The sequence below is a fragment of the Aegilops tauschii genome, chromosome 7 (genome assembly GCF_002575655.3).
Source record: "Aegilops tauschii subsp. strangulata cultivar AL8/78 chromosome 7, Aet v6.0, whole genome shotgun sequence".
Classification (NCBI taxonomy): Eukaryota; Viridiplantae; Streptophyta; class Magnoliopsida; order Poales; family Poaceae; genus Aegilops; species Aegilops tauschii.
This window is the reverse complement of record NC_053041.3, coordinates 637,390,403-637,407,582: the sequence shown is the minus strand read 5'-3', so window position 1 is coordinate 637,407,582 and position 17,180 is coordinate 637,390,403.

Here is a 17,180-nt window from a genome sequence, read left to right as displayed (position 1 = left end):
ACGCACCAAGTTTGGAAACACGCTGCACAGGACCTGAGCGAATCGTTTGAAGCAGAATTTTGGGCTCAAGTGTTGAGGCCAAACATTAATTTTGCAACTCAAGAAAGGGAAACTGTGAGCAAGATAGAGGAGCATCAATCCAGCTCTTCCCGACTAAGAGATTGGGAAAAGGTGAGATGTTTGAAGAAATTAAGGTGAGGATTAGTTACAGACCTCCACTCCAATTTCTTCAGACAACTGTGAGCAGAACGCATGCGGCAGGGGATGGGGATAGGCATTGCCGCCTCACGACCTCAAGCCAATCTGCCGCACCCGCCACCGACAGCCGCGTCATTGGTGCGCCACCCCTGCACCGTCTCGTGGCAACTGAGACCACATCTGGTGAACTACGTATCTTTTCAGCATACCTGGCGACGCTCGTCCGCAGCCACTGGACGCGGATCCCCTGCAGGGGGCTCGTCCGCCTAAGGTAACGGCCTGACATCTTCACCAGGGCTCGCCTATGGCCTGTAGATCTCAATTCCGGATTCCGATTTAGCGGCGAGGTGAGGAGCGGCAGCGGCGGTGTGTCGTCTTCCTGCGAACGGAGGATGAAGGAGTCGCGTGGCTGGCAGTGGCGGCTGCCGGCAGGAGGTGGCCGTGGCGGCGGCGGAGGCTAGAGGAGAGGGAGACGGGGGGAGAATGGGAGCACGGGAGCGTCCCCCTCCCCGGCGCTCCTTCTTGTCCTCCGCGGCTCACCACCGCCGTGGCGCCTCATGCCGGCGCCCCACTCACGACACCGGAGCGACTCTGCCGCGCAGAGCGCTCACCTCCTTATCTTGTGTGCCGAGGCTTGCTCGTCTATTTTCCTTTTTACCCAGACCCAATAGAAAGTAACGGCCCAAGCGTTAACGGAAGAACGTAGACCAAGCCCGTGAGCGAAAGAACGTTGTAATAAGGAATTTTGACAAAAATCTTTAGTGCGTACCCCAAATTAGTACCACCTCGTTTATATTACGATTTTGTCTATATAAATTGTAAAAGCGTATTATGACATGAGAAGAAAGCGTATTGTGACGGTGAACCCGACAAAGTCAATCCGTGCTTTATTATTAGGGAGAGATAAATGGATGCAGTTTGCAACTTTTACCAGTTGTCACCGATGAGGTTTACCATGAGCTAGCACCTTGAGACAAACCAGAATCATTAGAGCCACTATGAAATTTTAACCGTGTATTGCAACGTGATACATATTGTTTTATGATGTCCAATACACATGGGATACTGTGGAATAACAAATTATTCCACATCATCAACATGTGCATCAAACATGACGTCCCTGTGTGGGCTCTCACCCTCTTTCTCAGTTTCTTGCCTTGTCTATCCTTCCCACATGAATGAAATTTCGCCCGCAAAATAAATCATAGCGAGCATCGTATTTTAATTTTTTTAAACCTAAAGTGAGCATCTTATTGCGTGCCAATAAGAATATCCGCATCGATATGCAATGCATCTCAAATGGAGTATCATATCAAGCTTGAAGCCAAGGTTAATTACAGCGAGCATCTAAAAAAGGTTAACTATTTCTTGAGTACAATTAGTCCATGTAGGTTAAGCGACACATACTGATACATTAACAGGTAGTGGAAACAAGCAAAAGTGTCTAAAGTTGTTGTCTACTTCGAGCTACTTACTACCCACCATTGATTGATGAATACATCATTTTTCTTACCGTGTACAAGACGGTTCAGGTGTTTCATCATCTTTGCTTGCAACCTATAAGATGCCCCTGGTCCCAGGCCATTGATCATGGCAGAGGCAGATGTAGTCAACAACCTCTTGGACATGAACAATCTGGCTGCACAAGAACACAGATACACACACATCAATGTGCAGAACATCATATTGAAAATTGTACAAAAGAACAACCAAAATTGCACAAATATCACGCACCAAGTTTGGAAACACGCTGCACAGGACCTGAGCGAATCGTTTGAAGCAGAATTTTGGGCTCAAGTGTTGAGGCCAAACATTAATTTTGCAACTCAAGAAAGGGAAACTGTGAGCAAGATAGAGGAGCATCAATCCAGCTCTTCCTACGGATGGGAACCGACTAAGAGATTGGGAAAAGGTGAGATGTCTGAAGAAATTAAGGTGAGGATTAATTACAGACCTCCACTCCAATTTCTTCAGACAACTGTGAGCAGAACGCATGCGGCAGGGGATGGGGATAGGCACTGCGGCCTCACGACCTCAGGCCAATCTGCCGCACGCGCCACCGACAGCCGCGTCATTGGTGCGCCACCCCTGCACCGTCTCGCGGCAACTGAGACCACATCTGGTGAACTACGTATCTTTTCAGCATACCTGGCGACGCTCGTCCGCAGCCACCGGACGCGGATCCCCTGCAGGGGGCTCGTCCGCCTAAGGTAACGGCCTGACATCTTCACCAGGGCTCGCCTATGGCCTGTAGATCTCAATTCCGGATTCCGATTTAGCGGCGAGGTGAGGAGCGGCAGCGGAGCGGCCCCCTCCCCGGCGCTCCTTCTTCTCCTCCGCGGCTCACCACCGTCGTGGGGCCTCCTGCCGGCGCCCCCCTCACGACACGGGAGCGACTCTGCCGCGCAGAGCGCTCACCTCCTTATCTTGTGCGCCGAGGCTTGCTCGTCTATTTTCCTTTTTACCGAGGCCCAATAGAAAGTAACGGCCCAAGCATTAACTGAAGAACGTAGACCAAGCCCGTGAGCGGAAGAACGTTGTAATAAGGAATTTTGACGAAAATCTTTAGTGCGTACCCCAAATTAGTACCACCTCGTTTGTATTACGATTTTGTCTATATAAATTGTAAAAGCATATTATGACATGAGAAGAAAGCGTATTGTGACGGTGAACCCGACAAAGTCAATCCGTGCTTTATTATTACTAGCAAATATGCCCGTGCGTTGCAATGGAAGAAAAAAACTCAATCTTAGGAAAAGAGTGGTTTAAGAGCCCACATAGATACACGCCCACCATTTCAACACGGCAGAGAAGCAGTAATAGCATAAACCATGAATATGAAATATTAATAAAGCTTAATTTCCCAAATCAAGTTTAATAGTGCCAACAATAGTTACAGAGGCATGCATTGTTTTCCACTATAGAGATTGCTACAGAGTATCTACTTCTAGTGTGGATTTTCTAACTTGTAGTTGTATTTTTTACATGGTCTTCCTTGGTCTTTGTACCCGAAATATGACTGTTTCTTGCAAAAAGAAAACAAAAACTCAAATGTGCAGTTATTTTTTTTCATGTAGAGCATACATGTTTCGATTGTTTGAACCTATTCTTTAAAGATGTTTTGATTGTTTGCATCTAATTTTAAATTTAGAAAAGAGAAAATACACTCAAATCGTTGCTCCAAACATCAATTTTGTGAGTGCCCGTGAGTTTTATACAATTTTATATGGGTGTTCGGCTCGGCTCCCATCCCCATGGACATATGTTCATGTTCTTACAAACGCTTGTAGACGGTGGCAACTGCTGACGCGGATGGTGGTATGTGTGCATGGCATGGTGGTCTTGGCTCCCACTCACCGCCGACCATGCTTCTCGACAGATTGGTCCTAGAGTATTCCTATTCCTATCGTCTTGAAGCTAGCGTTTATCAGGTGTCCTTGGAGGAATAACCTGAGGAGCATGGCGTGCTTCCTCATTGCATCACTCACCGCCGAGTCCATACTGGGTTATTCCTCTTTATTTTTTTGGCAGCTACATACACGGTGTGTTTTTCTAATTGAAATCAACCGATGTGCTTGCGGGAACCATGGGAGTATTTTTCCGTGATGGAAATAAATTCGTGAGTTTTTCCTTGTGTACACGACTTGCCCATCTACTACTCCCTCCGTCTCAAAATTCTTGTCTTAGATTTGTCTATAAATACGGATGTATCTAGTTACATTTTAGTGTTGCATACATCCGTATCTAGAGAAATCTAAGACAAGAATTTTGGGATGAAGGGAGTATTTCTTTGTGTATATTCATCATTTTACCAAACTTGCCCATCTTCTATCGAGTGAACCGCGTTTCGGCTAGCTCTGAGGCATAGTGATCCGTGTACATTTGTTTTCAATTAAATTTAAATTCCTCCATCATGACCAAATCCTATATGTTCCTGGTTTAAGCACATTTAAATTGATCCAGGGCAAATATCCTCACTTCAAAACTCGAGGGGAATTTTCCTCACTTCTTTTAGTTCTCTGTTTATTCTAAATTAGAAAGAAATAAAAACAGCAAAGAGAGAGAGAGGCCCACTTGCCTAGCTGGTCTAGCAAAGGCCCATCTTCTGTTTCTCTTACCCTACCAGAAGTTGCTCAAAAAAACCTAGAGCAGACCGATCCTAAAATTCCTCTCCTCTCTCTCTCGATCCTTTCCCTCTTGCGCCGCCATACAGGCACGCTAGCCCCCATGCCCCGATCTCCTCGCTTCCCCCGCTGCCCGCGCCTCTGGCAAGGCGTTGCCGCCGGCGAGCTCCTCCTCCGCGCCTCCTCTCCTTCCTTTTCTTCCCTCCCCTGACCTCGACGGTGAACCAACGCCGCCCAAGTTTGCCCGCTGCCGGCCCACCCTCCCACAGTCCATTGCCACCTCTGTTCTGGCCATGACATCGCCTGAGTTCCCTCTATTCTTTTGCCCTCCCACAGTCGACCACTGCCTCTGCTCGGGCCATGACATCGCCTGAGTTCCCTCTGTTCTCTTTCTTTGTTAATTCCTTTGATTCTTGAGGTAGCATCTCCCGCTCCATTTATTCCATCTTTGACCAACTCCTTTGATGCTATTTGTTGTCGTCAACTCACAAACACATTTAAATTGATGGGACTGTCTACAAGTAAACGATGTGGGACTATCTATTAACCATAATCTTCTACATTTTATTACAGAAACACTCGCTGGGGCTGGAACATCTCACACAGACAGGCTGAGGCCCAAGTGGCAACGCATCAGCCACGAAACGATCGCAAGGCAAGGCCCAAGCAAGAGCGCAGATGGAACATATACAGTGCACGTACAGACGCGTATAGATAAACGCGCCATTGAAGAAATAGATAGTACCACCTCGGATATTAAGGAAAATATGAAATCAAGAAAAAACGGACAGGAAGAAGCGTATTATGGCATGGGAAGAAAGCGCATTGTGACGGTGAACCCGACAAAGTCAATCCGTGCTTTATTATTAGGGAAAGACTAGCACATATGCCCGTGCATTGCAACGGGAGAAATTAGTCTATACATCAAAACAACATCCGAACGGTGGCGTCCGGCGATGACACGGAGGTGCACGCCAAAATCTAGATAAATGTAGTTATTTTTTGTTTCTCCTAAAAATCAGATTATTTGCATGAAGAAATGATGGGTAACGTAATAGATGCACTATTTTTTTCTATTAAAAAATTACAGACTAATAGCACAACATAAAAATCAATGAGTTTATCCCTTCACATTGAACCACGGGCCTCTGCATTTTCTATTTATCCCATGTCAGCACAAACCCATATAGACAACATCAACAAAACTTCTCATAAAAGACAGAGTTGAACCAAGTTGAGCTGCAGTCTAGCTTCGTGTGGTAGCATAAATTGGGACGGCTCATGTTGTGCGGTGGTAGCATACACTGGGACATCTCTTGCTGTGCGGGGTGGGTTGACGGCAGAAGTCTCGCGTCTCACAACAGCAGCAACACGTGGCCTAGCAGTCGGAGTAGGAATGCAGCTTCGATCGTCAGAGCGTTGTGTGGTGGTGGCGGACAGACAGAGCATGCAGCGGCAACCTTCGGACCTCGTCTTGTTTAAATACTCTTTATGCAGCCCATAATCCTCTGCCTTTAATTACCGTGGTAGCCTACAAATCCTCTTTCTTTTAAATTATGGGGCAGCCCACACAATCCTCTGTTTTTTGTCATGGAGCGTGCACAACACGCCCCCCCCCCCCCCCCCCCCCCCCATCTTGTTTATTTAGCTCACATCCTTTAGTCACAACAATGTTCCTTTCCTCCTTCCCCACGTTTGCTTGTTGACCATAACGTATATGAACAGCTGCAAATCCTTTTCTGACAGCGAGGTGGAAGTAATAAACATGGCATGTGCTAGTTCGACCCCAGTATTCTACATGGCGTCTATTTTTTGCTGCTTTTCAAAAATCCCACGCTTGCCTCTGTCGGTCAGATGCGCCCAGGCCCATTACAGCAGGGGCGGAGGCCCATTATTGCTGGCGAGGCAATGTTGACGAAAATATAATCAGGTGTGGTGCGTCAAAAATTAGTACCACCTCATAAAAAACAATAATAATATAGATCATCTAAGCGGGACAAAGCCGGAAAAAAAAACTGAAAGCGTAAATTTACGGGAAGAAGCGTATTGTGACGGTGAACCCAACAAAGTCAATCCGTGCTTTATTATTATAGATAGATTAGGGAGAGATATACTACTATCTTCGTTCCGGAAAGTAAGGCGTATTTTGTTTCGTTAAGACATTCGTTCAACCAATAATTACTCTGTAAATACAAGGTTATATGGCATGAAGTTTGTGCCGCTAGATTCATATTTAAAAGATACTTTTTTATGGTAGTGATTTTGTATCACATAAATTAAATACTAAAAGTGTAATTGTTGGTCAAACTCTTATCTTGACGAAACAAAATACGCCTTATTCATCAGAACGGAGGGAGTCTGTAAGTTGCCATGGGAGCCAATTTTTTTAATGTGTATAAATGCTAGGTTTGTGTTAAGGTAGAAGGAGACGTAGTTACACCTTATATGGCATAGGGCAGGCGAAAGCACCAAGGATTAGATTTTTATTCTGACTAAACGGTGTACGGGAAGATGCGATCAAATATGGCATGAAATTAAGTTATTGCAAAAGATAAGTTAATAAATATGGAGTTGATGTTGTGCTGCAAAAGGTATGTAAACTAGATGTTGCCCCGCGCGTTGCTGCGGGAACCTTAGTAAAACATATGCATAAATAAATGTTAGAAAACTAAAACTATTGCAAAAAAAGTAAATTTTAGAATGCTCTCATGATATATTTTGAAAACAATAAAGTATATGAAGCACGTGACAAAATGTTGTATAAAAAAGAGAAATCTATTGGATTGAAGTCAAACGGGATGTTATTTTTTAGAAAAAATGTGTAACATGACCTACATATATTTGTTCCTTCTAAATGTACAACGTACAAATATATGTAGGTCAAGCTATAAAAATGTGTAACATGACTATCTACTAGTGGTTGGGCCCCGCCATTGCGGGCCTCTTGAGAGGAAGTTGTGCGCGTATTTCTCCCTCTTAAAAAAACTCATCTTCATCTCAAAATTAAAAAAACTTTCTCACAACACGTGGACATCACATCCATCTCAAAAAGAAAAAGGGAAAGCTAAAAAAATTCTCAAGAAGAAAAGAAAAAAGGTCTCACTTCCAGCTTTCAAAAATAATCTAAAAAAAGCTTTTCTCAAAAGAAAAAAGGTCTCACCTCCAGCTTTCAAAAATAATCTAAAAAAAGCTTTTCTCAAAAGAAAAAAGGTCTCACCTCCAGCTTTCAAAAATAATCTCAAAAAAAGCTTTTCTCAAAAGAAAAAAAATCTCACTTTCATCTTCCAAAAATAATCTCCAAAAAAACCAAAGTTTCTCGCCACGGCCAACCAGCATGCGCCACGTGGCATGGTTGCCCTTCTCCCGCACGTTAATGTTTTAGTGCCTGCACAAAAAAGTGAAACAAATTAATATGCATGGTTGCTGAGGTGGCATGGTTGCATGAATAGATTAGTGCACAATTTTAACTTGTGACCACATGCATGACTTGATGAGGTGGCATAGTTGCATGAAGAGGAAAAACATGGTTGCTGGGGTGGCATGGTTGCATGTATAGATTAGTGCACAAATTGTAACTTGTGACCACATTGTTGACTTGATAATGTGGCACGGTTGCATGAAGAGGAAAAATAGATAGTGAATTACAACTATTTAAGAATAACTTATTAATGTGATTGAGTGGCGTGTTGGGAAGGTGCGATCAAATATGACGTGGTGGGAAAAATTGATTGGATAAAAAAAATCAATGGTGGGACGTGGTGGAAGGGGGTGAACCGGTTGACAAAGAGTTCTGCCTGGCACAAAAAGAAACACTACTTTTTTAAGTACTATACTAGGTATGTGCCCGTGCGCTACCACGGAGCTGAAAATTTATAATGTATAGATGCTATGTAAGTTTTAAGGTAGAACGGGACGTAATTTCACCTCGTATGACATGGGGCAAACAGGAAGCACCAAGATTATAATTTTGATCATAAATTTGGTGGCATGGGTCATGCATGGTAAGTAAACTAATGTGATTGAGCGGCATACAGAGAGGTGCAGTCAAATATGACATGGAATTGAGCGATGTAATTCCACGTTATTCCAAATGTTAAGTTAATAACTAGCACAATGCGCGCGCGTTGCTACAAAGCCATAAAAGTTGATGAGTTCCCACCGGCTTAGCAGACCGTCAAAAGATGATGGTCTTGCAGCCGTTGTATGGTTCACGATTGAAAAAGAGAACGAAAAATATAATGGAAGGTCATGTTGCAGTCACTAAAGAGTTTCGAGTGATCATAGTAGGTCCTTTGCAAGATTTATAATGAGATAAGTAAGTGTTTTTAAATGGTATGAGTATGTTAAATGCACAAGATCGTGAATTCACTAGTAGAGAAATGGCTAGCCACAACTTTAGTTGGTGGCATCATTTTTAATCAACGCCAACACTATTTTTTTAAAATAGTGGTGGCATAGCATATTTCGTACGTCATCACTATGCCTTTAGGGGTGGCGTTGAATTTTTATCGAATGTCACTTGTATGTGGGACCTAATGTTTTGACGAGGCGTAACTTAGTGGTGGTGTCACAAAACCATCCAACGCCAGCACTAAAGCTAATAGCTATGGCGCGGTAATTTTCATGATGCCACTGACATATTTTGCAGGTCCACTTTCAGGCCTAATACGTCTTCAATGTATCTATAATTTTTTATTGTTTCATGCTATTATAGTATCAATTTTGGATGTTTTATATGCAATTACAAGCATTTATATATTATTTTTGGGACTAACTTATTAACTTAGTGCCCAGTGCTAGTTGTTGTCTTTACGTGTTTATCGTTTTCCAGAATATCAGTACCAAACGAAGTCCGAATGCCACGAAAGTTTTGGAGATTTTTTTCTGGACAAAAGAGACCCTGGAAGCTTCGGGAGAGGGCCAGAAAATGAAGGAGGGGCCCACCAGGCACCAGGACGCGTCCTGGTGGCTCGTGGGGCCCGCGTTCACCCGTTTGACCTAATTCCGCCTTTATAAATTCTCTAAAACCGGGAAACCAATAGGGAGCCACCTGAAATACTTTTTCTGCTGCCCCAAGCTTCTGTTCTCAAGAGATCCTATCTAGAGGCCTTTTTCGGCACTCTGCCGGAAGGGGAATCAACCACGAAGGGGCTCTACATCAACCTTGTTGCCCTTTCGATGATGTGTGAGTAGTTTACCACACACCTACAGGTCCATAGGTAGTAGCTAGATGACTTCTTCTCTCTCTTTGATCTTCAATACAATGTTCTCCTCGATGTTCTTGGAGTTCTATTCGATGTAATTGATACGTCTCCAATGTATCTATAACGTATGAAGTATTCATGCCATGTTTACAACAATTTTATATGGTTTTGGTATGATTTGAATGGAACTAACCCGGACTGACGTTGTTTTCAGCAGAACTACCGTGGTGTTGTTTTTTGTGCAGAAATCAAAGTTCTCCAAATGCAGCGAAACTTTTTGACAATTTTTTTGGAAGAAAAGAGGCACTAGAAGCTTCGTGGGAGGGTTAGAAGAGCCACGAGGGCCCCACAAGACACTAGGGCGCGCCAGGGGGCCTGGCTCGTCCTGGTGGGTTGTGGTCACCTCGAGGCCCATCTTCGCGAGATTCCAACGCCAAAAAATCCTATAAATACAGAAACCCCCAGAAATAACCCTAGATCAGAAGTTCCTCCGCCGCAAGCCTTTGTAGCCACGAAAAATCAATCTAGACCCCGTTCTGGCACTCTGCCGGAGGGGGAAATCATCACCGGTGGCCATCTTCATCATCCGGCGGCCACCATGATGAGGAGGGAGTAGTCCACCCTCGGGGCTGAGGGTTTGTACCAGTAGCTATGTGTTTAATCTCTCTCTCTCTCTCGTGTTCTTGATCAAGGTAGTCAGAGTCGGGATTCGAAGTCGGATCGATTTTCCTCAAATATAACCGAGTCGTGGAATCGAGGATTCTACTAGATTGACTCAAATAAGATATTTTTATGCACACAAGAAATTTATATGGGTTCTATAGAGTTTTGACACTAAATATGGAGCAAAGAACATACACATCAATGCTAGTTGTATTCCACTTCTTTTTATGCCTAACCTATACCATCTAGCTCGCATGTATGGAACATATATGGGAGGGAAATATATAGAATATTTAAACCTTCAATGCACGAAATTTACTTAGGTTCTTTTTAGAGTGCGTGAATAGTCGATCACTTGTCTATCTGACCTGCAATGCTAAAAGTTGAAAGGTCTTGCTCTCCTTCTCTGATCAATCTTCAAGCATCCTCCTTTTCACGCCAATTCCATCTATCGACAAGCCTGATCCTCAATTTTGATCTAGGGTTTCTGAGAGCAAGATCAAAGGTGTTGGCAGCTGAGCGTTTGGGCTTGGGAGGGGAATAAAGGTCCATGAGGTATATGAAAAGGGGTTTGGATGATGGTATAATATTCTGCTACAACTAAACAAACGACTTAGATAAATTAGTAGAATCGGACATAGTCCATAGCATAGTCGGGATTGTACAGTTTTGTACAGGATTATATGATTTGCATCGCGACTCAACATGGATTCTACCTGATTCGGATTCATAGTGGGATTTGGATCGACATGCTTCCGTAGGGTCGTGAAGTCGTAGGATTCTAGCAGTCGGGTCGGGATTCTGACTACCTTGTTCTTGATTATTCCCATGCGAACCGGCCCATAGTGTCAACTATATGGAAGTGGTGAAACTACCAGAACTAATTTCCATTACATGTTGGTATCTTTTGGGTAACGTAGCATGCAATTTCAAAAAAAATCCTACGCTCATGCAAGATCTATCTAGGAGATGCATAGCAACGAGAGGGGAAGAGTGTCTCCATGTACCCTCATAGACCGAAAGCGGAAGCGTTTGTTAACGCGGTTGATGTAGTCGAACTTCTTCTCGTTCCGACCGATCAAGCACCAAACGTACGTCACCTCCGAGTTCTGCACACGTTCAGCTCGATGACGTCCCTCAAACTCTTGATCCAGCAAAGTGTCGAGGGAGAGTTCCGTCAGCACGACGGCGTGGTGACGGTGATGGTGAATTGATCCATGCAGGGGAGGAGAGGCAGCCAAGGGGGCGCCCCACACGACTAACTATGTGAATATGACCGGAGGCGTAAACTGTGGAGGGGGGCGCTGCAAACGGCTAACAATGTTTGATGTGTGTTCTAGCGGTGCCCCCTTCATATATATAGGTTGGAGGGGAGGAGAGGCAGCCAAGGGGGCGCCCCAAGTAGGAGGAATACTACTTGGGCACCTCCCAATTCGGCCTCCCCCCTTTCCTATTCCTATTCGGAGTAGGAAGGGAAGAGGGGGAAGGGGGAATCATATTCCCTTTTTCCTTTCCTCCTTCCCCTTTCCTTCTCCAATTTGGCCAACCCATATGGGGGGGCGCACCAGCCCCTTTGTGGCTGGTGTGTTCCCCTTTTGGCCCATAAGGCCCATATCTTTTGCCATGGGTGCCCGGAACCCCTTCGGGTGACCCGATAAGTACCTGGTGCTTCCCGGAACACTTCCGGTGTCCGAATACCATCGTCCTATATATCAATCTTTACCTCTCGACCATTTGAGACTCCTCGTCATGTTCGTGATCTCATCCGGGACTCCGAACAACATTCAGTCACCAAATCACATAACTCATATAATAACAAATCGTCATCGAACGTTAAGCGTGCGGACCCTGCGGGTTCGAGAACTATGTAGACATGACCGAGACACCTCTCTGGTCAATAACCAATAGCGGAACCTGGATGCTCATATTGGCTCCTACATATTCTACGAAGATCTTTATCGGTCGTACCATAATGACAACATACGTTATTCCCTTTGTCATTGGTATGTTACTTGCCCGAGATTTGATCGTCGGTATCTTCATACCTAGTTCAATCTCGTTACCGACAAGTCTCTTTACTCGTTCCGTAATACATCATCCTGCAACTAACTCATCAGTCACATTGCTCGCAAGGCTTCTTATGATGTGTATTGCCGAGAGGGCCCAGAGATACCTCTCCGATACTCGGAGTGACAAATCCTAATCTCGATCTATGCCAACCCAAAAAACACCTTCGGAGATACCTATAGAGCATCTTTATAATTACCCAGTTACGTTGTGACGTTGGATAGCAGACAAGGTATTCCTCTGGTATCTGGGAGTTGCATAATCTCATAGTCGAAGGAATATGTATTTGACATGAAGAAAGCAATAGCAATAAAACTGAACGATCAACATGCTAAGCTAACGGATGGGTCTTGTCCATCACATCATTCTCCTCATGATGTGATCCCGTTCATCAAATGACAACACATGTCTATGGTTAGGAAACTTAACCATCTTTGATTAACGAGCTAGTCTAGTAGAGGCTTACTAGGGACACGGTGTTTTGTCTATGTATCCACACATGTATCAAGTTTCCGGTTAATACAATTCTAGCATGAATAATAAACATTTATCATGATATAAGGAAATATAAAATAACAACTTTATTATTGCCTTTAAGGCATATTTCCTTCAGTCTCCCACTTGCACTAGAGTCAATAATCTAGTTCACATTGCCATGTGATTAAACATTAATAGTTCACATCGCCATGTGATTAACACCCAAGAGTACTAAGGTGTGATCATGTTTTGCTTGTGAGAGAAGTTTAGTCAACGGGTCTGCCACATTCAGATCCGTATGTATTTTGCAAATTTTTATGTCTACAATGCTCTACGCGGAGCTACTCTAGCTAATTGCTCCCACTTTCAATATGTATCCAGATTGAGACTCAGAGTCATCTGGATCAGTGTCAAAGCTTGCATCGACGTAACTCTTTACGACGAACTCTTTATCACCTCCATAACCGAGAAATATTTCCTTAGTCCTCTTAGGTAACTAATGATAACTTTGACCGTTGTCCAGTGATCCACTCCTGGATCACTATCATACCTCCTTGCCAAACTCATGGCAAGGTACACAATAGGTCTGGTACACAACGTAGCATACTTTATAGAACCTATGGCTGAGGCATAGGGAATGACTTTCATTCTCTTTCTATTTTCAGCCGTGGTCGGGTTTTGAGTCTTACTCAACTTCACACTTTACAATACATGCTAGAACTCCTTCTTTGACTGATCCATTTTGAACTCCTTCAAAATCTTATCAAGGTGTGTGCTTCGTGAAAGTCCTATTAAGCGTCTCGGTCTATCTCTATAGATCTTGATGCCCAATATATAAGCAGCTTCACCGAGGTCTTTCATTGAAAAACTCTTATTCAAGTATCCTTTTATGCTATCCAGAAATTTTATATCATTTCCAATCAATAATATGTCATCCACATATAATATTAGAAATGCTACAGAGCTCCCACTCACTTTCTTGTAAATACAGGCTTCTCCAAAAGTCTGTATAAAACCATATGCTTTGATCACCTCATCAAAGCGTATGTTCCAATTCTGAGATGCTTGCACCAATCCATAAATGGATCGCTGGAGCTTGCACATTTTGTTAGCACCTTTAGGATTGACAAAACCTTCTGGTTGCATCATATACAACTCTTCTTTGAGATATCCATTAAGGAATGCAGTTTTGACATCCATTTGCCAGATTTCATAATGTGGCAATTGCTAACATGATTCGGACGGACTTAAACATTGCTACGGGTGAGGAAATCTCATCGTATTCAACACCTTGAACTTGTCGAAAACCTTTTGCGACAAGTCAAGCTTTGTAGATAGTAACACTACCATCAGTGTCCGTCTTCCTCTTAAAGATCCATTTATTCTCAATGGCTTACTGTGGTGGAATTGTCACGGAAGATGTCCTAGTGTGAGGACTTAGTCGTGAGGCCAACGCATCTATGTAGTAGCTTGAGAGGGGTTGAGCGGAATCGAGAGACGCAACACACAAGACAAGGATTTAGACAGCTTCGGGCCCCGGGAAACATCATCCGGTAATAGCCCTACATGCTGTTTGAGGCTAGGTCTCATTATCCTCATGGGGGAGTCGCTGTAAACCGGCTCTCCTAGTTGTGTCTAGCCCTAGAGATTATTGCTTGTTGCTTGTCCCTCTTTGGGGAGCCCTGCCCCTCCTTATATATGTTGAAGGGGCGGGTTACATGTGGAGTCCTATTAGGATTAGGACTAGTCTATCTCTAATACAAACCGAATACAAGTCCAGGTCTTAACTCCTTGTAAGACAAATATTCCTCATGCCTTTCCTCTTAAACCGGCCCACCATGAGCCGACCTTCTATGCCTTGGGCCTTGTCACCGTCTGTCCCGCCCGCCGGGTTACTAGTGAATCATAATGTTCAGTCAGGTTGCTTGTAAACCGTCTGGTCTGTGCGGGTCGCCGGTGAATCGCCGAGTGTCAGTGGGGTCTCAAATAAACCGCCCAGTCCGGCCGGGTTATACTTCCGGCCGGTTTACGCCGCGGGGTATATCCCCGACATTAGCCCCCAGTTTAATTTGGATTTATCCATGTTAAACTAATCCTGTAAAATAAACACAAGAACAAACTTGGCAGATTATACTCCGGGTTAAGAATTCTTGTAAACCGGCACCTGATCATCCTTAATTCCTTGTCATTTCCTTCTTCTAGAAAATCCAGGTCAATAAGCCAGCTTCATCCTCAATTTACTGACATTGGTTTCTCACAGAGAAATATTGTGAAGAATAATCCACTTGAGTCGGCTTCCAAAGCGCCGGCTTAAGAAATATTGGTCTTGAAATACTCATCTGATGTTCAGCCGGTTTGAAGATGTAAAACTTGCCGGTTTAATATTACCAAAATTGCCGGTTTGTAAATATGGATGGCACCAAGTCATAATTGTTACCGACGCCGGGTCATAATTGTTGCAGACACCGAGTCAATCTGGTTTGCTCAGAATTGAGGATTTGAAGATTTTTCTCCCTTATATCCATATTACCTGTAGCCCCCAAGTCTTGAGCAGAACACAGTGATGGCTTAAGACTTGTTTCCATATAATTACTGCCACTTTGAAGAAATCCATGTTGTTCATCTCAGTCACTAGTAAAAACTGAATACTCCATATATGTAGCCCCCAAGTGCTGGGTCATTATGCAATAATGAGCAGGGACTTTATAAATATGATCATGTAGATTTGAACAATAACGTGTAGCCCCCAAGGGCCGGCTCAGTAAGATAATATTGAGCTGGTACTTTACATGTAACCCCCATCATGGGGCTTGAACCCATGTCCACAAGGTTAAGAGCTTTGTGCTTTACCAACTAAGCAATGGACCTTTCAATATAATGGTTTTAAGACTTGTGTACCTTGAATTGTTGACAGGAGCAATTGGTAGCCTCCAAGGGCCGGCTCATTATGATATGATGAGTCGGGTCTTCAATAAGATGAGCAAAAAATGACTTTGCATTAGCCCCCAAGTGTCATGGTGCATGCTCGCAGCGACATGAGACTTGCATATTTGATATAATCTCAATTTAAATAATGTAGCCCCCAAGTGCCGGGTCGTAAGCCTGCAGCGACCCGGGACTATTCCTTCAATTGTAGAATAAATTATATCCATTGATAATATGATAGCCATTGCGCTAAAGCGACTTTGAAAACCTTAATCATAATACTGGTTAGTGATAACCATAAGAAAAATCCAGCCATATTGGCTATTAAAAATTTGAATAATATACCCAACGATTTATAAGCGCATGATTCCAATGGCGCAATCCAAATATATACTGGCGACTTATAGTCCAAAGCCAGGCCGGGTTAACAAACACCGGATAATTTCTCATCATACACTGGCGACTTATCGTCTTAAAGCCAGGCCGGGTTAATAAACACCAGTGATTTATGCTTTATTCAACCTGTTTCTGCATACATCAAGTTTAACGTGTCCTGGCGGTTTACCGCCGGACGGGTCATAATGCCCAACATATAACCTGGGTTGATAACCAAGGCTGCACTTAAGAATAATCAAATATGAAATATATCATACCTGTGTCATTGAATCACATCGTTGGTTGGCCAACTTTATTGTAGTAAAGGTGATAACCCCAATCTTGATACTGATAACTCCTTCCATATTGTGCCGGTTTATGATAAAACCGTACCGGGTTGTGATAAACACCGGATTAACCATATATAATACTGGCGACTTATAGTCGAAACCAGACCGGGTTGATAATCTCCGGATTATGACTGATCATATACTGACAACTTGTAGTTGAAAGTCAAGCCGAGTCAATGAACGTCGGTTTAACAGAAAACATCATAAGCTTTGTCAAAAGAGAGAAAAACTTAGCAAAAAGCAAATAAAACCGTTGTAGTCGAGGCTTTTCACGGGCTGCCAGGCCCTAAATTCGACAACAAAGAATCCCCAAGCAACATTGTGAGCTGTGCTCAGTGGGTGCCTATGTTTGAGCTGTTGTTTTACAACAGTCTCTTTGGCCCCGGATTGATGTGGCTTTGAGCTGATCAAGAGGTGTGACTGTGGTTCGGATACGACCAAGCCCCCAAGTGATGCTGTGGCATTGCGCCGATCAAGAGGTGTAGCTATGGTTCGGGTACGACCAAGCCCCCAAGTGATGCTGTGGCATTGCGCCGATCAAGAGGTGTAGCTATGGTTCGGATACGACCAAGCCCCCAAGTGATGCTGTAGCATTGCGCCGATCAAGAGGTGTAGCTATGGTTCGGATACGACCAAGCCCCCAAGTGATGCTGTGGCATTGCGCCGATCAAGAGGTGTAGCTATGTTCGGATACGACCAAGCCCCCAAGTGATGCTGTGGCATTGCGCCGATCAAGAGGTGTAGCTATGGTTCGGATACGACCAAGCCCCCACATGATCAATAATATGATAAGCCAA